Source organism: Ostrea edulis, chromosome 4 (assembly GCF_947568905.1).
Source record: "Ostrea edulis chromosome 4, xbOstEdul1.1, whole genome shotgun sequence".
Taxonomy (NCBI): domain Eukaryota; kingdom Metazoa; phylum Mollusca; class Bivalvia; order Ostreida; family Ostreidae; genus Ostrea; species Ostrea edulis.
The window spans coordinates 46,035,046-46,041,045 of NC_079167.1; positions in this window are offsets into that span (position 1 = coordinate 46,035,046).

Below are 6,000 nucleotides of genomic sequence, written 5' to 3' on the forward strand. Positions count from 1 at the left end.
AAAAAAAAGAATAATAATAAACAGTAGAATCACTATAAGGTCTTCCGTCTGGAACGGAAGACCTTAATAAGAATAATAAGAAACGGAGCAAAAACAATGTCTCCGACACTTTGTGTTCGGAGACATAATAATAACGAGCTATAACTGTGTTGGGATGCCAACACAAATGTCTCCGAACACCTCCCCATGTCAGAAATGCTTTTTGATGCCAGATGTGCACGCAGGATCCTCAAAAAACCCTAGAAAGTAAATTTGGTTGAAATCCGACGGACTTGATTTTTGGCCGCCATTTTCTTCAATGGCCGCCATTTTGAAACATTTGAAAATTGATTGGAAGGAAATACTGAAGCTAGAAATGAATTGTTGACCCTCAATTTACCCCAGAACCCATATGTTGTAAATATTTTAACACTTTCAAATATTTCGGTATATGGCGGCCATTTTGAAAATGCGGCTGAAAAAAAATTTTGATGGTGGAAATGGACTCGGGGTCACCATATTACCCTAAAAATATAATTTGGTTGAAATCCGACAACCTTGAGTTTTTGACGTTTTTTGGCCGCCATCTTGAAACGGCAGCCATTTTGAAAATTTGAAAAGTTCAATGCACCCCTCATCATGACCCCCTATCAGCTCACAAAGTTTGAAGTGGATCGGTCGAAGCACTTTCATATAATCGAGTGGTTCTTGAGAAGAAGATTTTTAAAGTTTTATCCCCGGGGGCCATGATTTGAACAAACTTGAATCTGCACTATGTCAGAAAGTTTTCATGTAAAAATCAGCTTTTCTGGCTTAGTGGTTCTTGAGAAGAAGATTTTTAAAGTTTTTCCATATATATTTGTGTCTAAAACTTTGATCCCCCCCCTTGGGGCCCCATCTTATCCCCGGGGGCCATGATTTGAACAAACTTGAATCTGCACTATGTCAGGAAGCTTTCATGTAAATCTCAGCTGGCTTAGTGGTTCTTGAGAAGAAGATTTTTAAAGTTTTTCCCTATATATTTGTATGTAAAACTTTGATCCCCTATTGTGGCCCCATCCAACCCCAGGGGCCCATGATTTGAACAAACTTGAATCTGCATTATGTCAGGAAGCTTTCATGTAAATCTCAGCTTTTTTGGCTTAGTGGTTCTTGAGAAGAAGATTTTTAAAGTTTTTCCCCATATATTTGTGTGCAAAACTTTGATCCCCCCTTGGGGCCCCATCCTATCCCCGGGGGTCATGATTTGAACAAACTTGAATCTGCACTATGTCAGGAAGCTTTCATGTAAATCTCAGCTGGCTTAGTGGTTCTTGAGAAGAAGATTTTTAAAGTTTTTCCCCATATATTTGTGTGCAAAACTTTGATCCCCCCTTGGGGCCCCATCCTATCCCCGGGGGTCATGATTTGAACAAACTTGAATCTGCACTATGTCAGGAAGCTTTCATGTAAATCTCAGCTGGCTTAGTGGTTCTTGAGAAGAAGATTTTTAAAGTTTTTCCCTATATATTTGTATGTAAAACTTTGATCCCCTATTGTGGCCCCATCCAACCCCAGGGGCCCATGATTTGAACAAACTTGAATCTGCATTATGTCAGGAAGCTTTCATGTAAATCTCAGCTTTTTTGGCTTAGTGGTTCTTGAGAAGAAGATTTTTAAAGTTTTTCCCCATATATTTGTGTGCAAAACTTTGATCCCCCCTTGGGGCCCCATCCTATCCCCGGGGGTCATGATTTGAACAAACTTGAATCTGCACTATGTCAGGAAGTTTTCATGTAAAAATCAGCTTTTCTGACTCAGTGGTTCTTGAGAAGATTTTTAAAGATTTTTCCTATATATTTGTATGTAAAACTTTGATCCCCTATTGTGGCCCCATCCAACCCCCGGGGCCCATGATTTGAACAAATTTGAATCTGCATTATGTCAGGAAGCTTTCATGTAAATCTCAGCTTTTCTGGCTTAGTGGTTCTTGAGAAGAAGATTTTTAAAGTTTTTCCCTATATATTTGTATGTAAAACTTTGATCCCAGACGGACAGACAGACAGACGGACGCCGGACAAAATGTGATCAGAATAGCTCACTTGAACCTTCGGTTCAGGTGAGTTAAAAATAAAATCCTCCCACCCACCCCATTTTTTTGTGACCCGGGATGATAATCTACTAATCAAGTTGAATTGGCCTAAATGTACATCATGAATAATACTTTTCTCTGCCTCTTTTTCAAAAAGAGCTTGATTACTGTTAAGGTAGCTCATTACACCAAACTTTTATTTAATGCCTCGATAAAATACCTCTTATGAAGTATGATTTCACCATCGAAAGAGTGATACGAGCTCTCAAAATATTTTATATGAATTTTTTGCGATTTATCCCGGAATGATAAACAAAAAGCTCATGGGCCACATCGCTCACCTGAGTCACCATGGTTCATATTTAAAGATTTTTCCTATATATTCGCATGTAAATCTTTGATCCCTAGTGGCCCCAACCTACTCCTCGGGACCATGATTTTTACAAACCTGAATCTGCACTATGTCATAAAGCTTTCATGTAAATGTAAACTTCCCTGGCCCAGTGATTTTTCAGAAGAAGATTTTTAATGACTTTCCCTATATATTTATTTGTATGTAAAATTTTGACCCCCTACTTTGGCCCCAACATACCACTGGGCACCATGATTTTTACAAACTTGTATCTGCACTATAATGTCAGGAAGTTTTCGTGCAAATATAAACTTTTTCGGCCCAATGGTTCTTAAGGAGAAAAAGTTTCAATATTTTTTTTCTATTTATTAGTTATATAAAACTGTGATCCCCTATTGTGGCCCCATCCTAGCCCCAGAGGTCATGAGTTTAACAAACTTGAATCTGCACTTTGTCAGGATTTAAGCTTTCATGTTAATCTCAGCTTTTCTGGCTCAGTGGTTCTTGAGAAGAAGATTTTTCCTATATATTTGTATGCAAGACTCTGATCCCCAATTGTGGCCCCATCCTACCACCAGGAGACGTGATTTTAACAAACTTGAATCTGCACTATGTCAGGAAGCTTTCATGTACATGTACATTAAATATCAGCTTTTCTGGCTTAGTGGTTCTTGAGAAGAAGATTTTTAAAGATTTTCCCTATATATTTGTATGTAAAACTTATCCCCATTTGTGGCCCCATCCTACCCCCAGGGGACATGATTTTGACAAACTTGAATCTGCACTATGTCAGGAAGCTTTCATATAAATCTTAGCTTTTTTGGCTCAGTAATTCTTGTTGAGAAGATTTTTAAAGATTTTTCCTATATATTTGTATGTACAACTTTGATCCCCTATTGTGGCCCCATCCTACCCCCAGGAGCCATGATTTGAACAAACTTGAATCTGCACTATGTAAGGAAGCTGTCAAGTAAATTACAGCTCTTCTGGTCCAGCGCTTCTTCAGAAGAAGATTTTTAAATGACCCCACCCTATTTTAGCATTTTTGTGATTATCTCCCCTTTGAAGGGAGCATGGCCCTTCATTTGAATAAACTTGAAAGCCCTTCACCCAAGGATACTTTTGGCCAAGTTTGGTTATAATTGGCCCAGTGGTTCTTGAGAAGAAGTCCAAAATGTTAAAAGTTTACAGACAGATGGACAGATGACAGACAGCAGGCGATCAGAAAAGCTCACTTGAGCTTTGTTTGCAATAAGTTACTCTAGGGTCCAAATTTCGCTGTGATTTGATGCATAATATGAATATCTAAGAAAAGATGCCTAAACGACTCGGATAGACGTTCTAATTTTTTAAATAAAGAAATATTTATGAAAATTGGAAACGTTATTTCCTAATATTTTTTAAATCTAGATAAAATCTTCAAAAAATCAGTATATACACCCAGGGGTGCATGAGCCGAGTTGCATGGAATACATTGTAAAGCCAGGAATGATGTGGCATATTTATAATTGTGAAGAACTAATTTCAGTTTTAAACTTTTTGAGTTACTGTCCAGAAACCATATTTGTCTGAAGTTTTCAATCTATATTCGGTCACTGTGACTTTGACCTTTGTTCTCCAAAATCAATAGGGGCCTTGCTTTGCTGGTATCCAACAATATATCCAAGTTTCATTTGATTCAAATTAAAAAATTTCGAGTTATCCTCCGAAAACCAAAATTTTTTGGAATTTTAAATCTATTTTCGGTCACTGTGACCTTGACCTTTGACCTTTTTTCTCCAAAATCAATAGGGGTCTTCCTTACCTGGTACATAACAATATCTTTAAGTATCATGTGATTCGGATTTAAACTTACGGAGTTATCATCTGGAAACCAGATTTTTCTGAAATTTTCATTCTATATTCGGTCACTGTGACCTTGACCTTTGACCTTTTTCTCCAAAATCAATAGGGGTCTTCCTTATCTGGTACCCAACAATATATCAAAGTTTCATTTGATTCAGCTTTAAACTTTCGGAGTTATCATCCGGAAACCAAATTTTTCTGAAATTTTCATTCTATTTTTGGTCACTGTGACCTTGACCTTTGACCTTTTTTCTCCAAAATCAATAGGGGTCTTCCTTACCTGGTACCCAACAATATATCAAAGTTTCATTTGATTCGGATTTAAACTTTCGAAGTTATCATCCGGAAACCAAATTTTTCTGAAATTTTCAATCTATATTCGGTCACTGTGACCTTGACCTTTGACCTTTTTTCTCCAATATCAATAGGGGTCTTTCTTACCTGGTACCCAACAATATATCAAAGTTTCATTTGATTTAGATTTAAACTTTCGGAGTTATCATCCGGAAACCAAATTTTTCTGAAATTTTCATTCTATTTTCGGTCACTGTGACCTTGACCTTTGATCTTTTTCCTCCAAAATCAATAGGAGTCTTCCTTACCTGGTACCCAACAATATATCAAAGTTTCATTTGATTAGATTGTAAAAAACTTTTTGAGTTATCATCCGGAAACCAATTGTTGACGCCCAACCACCCACCCGCCCGCATCACCAAACCAATAGCATAGTTCAACTTCGTTGCAACTCGGCTAAAAAACATGTCAGTTAGAAAAAAGATATATCAGAGCTATATATTTTAAAGAGAAATTGAAACAAGAGGTACTGTGAGCAATGCTCACTAAGAATACCCCCCACTTACCCCAATCTCCCAAAGGGTGTTGGTAATAGTTAAAACTTCAGTATTATGATCCAAAAGGTATCTAGGAACACAGCATCTCCATGTGATGAAAAAAGCCATTAAAGAATTTAAATGGAAACCATATTGCTACTTCGATGTCCAGTGCGCATGACCTTTGACCTTTTGACCCCAAAATCGATAGGGAACATCTTCATCCCATGGGTAGTCCATATGTACGATATGGTGACTGTAGGTGGAAAGGATAACGCTTTAGAACCCGGAAACCATATTGCTACTTCAATGTCCAGTGCACTTGACCTTTGACCTTTTGACCCCAAAATCGATAGGGAACATCTTCATCCCATGGGTAGTCCATATGTACGATATGGTGACTGTAGGTGGAAAGGATAACGCTTTAGAGCCCGGAAACCATATTGCTACTTCAATGTCCAGTGCGCTTGACCTTTGACCTTTTGACCCCAAAATCGATAGGGAACATCTTCATCCCATGGGTAGTCCATATGTATGATATGGTGACTGTAGGTGGAAAGAATAACGCTTTAGAGCCCGGAAACCATATTGCTACTTCGATGTCCAGTGCGCGTGACCTTTTGACCCCAAAATCGATAGGGAACATCTTCATCCCATGGGTAGTCCATATATATGATATGGTGATGGAAGGTGGAAAGGATAATGCTTTAGAGCCCGGAAACCATTGCGTCTACAGACGGACGGACGGACGGACAGACAGACGGACAACCTGATTCCAGTATACCCCCCCCACAACTTGTTGCGGTGTGGGGGGTATAATGAAATAGTCAAAATTTAGAAATATTATGATTTTTCAAATTTGAACAAAGCCCGATCGAAATTATAACAAGAGGCCCATGGGCCACATCACTCACCTGAGTCAC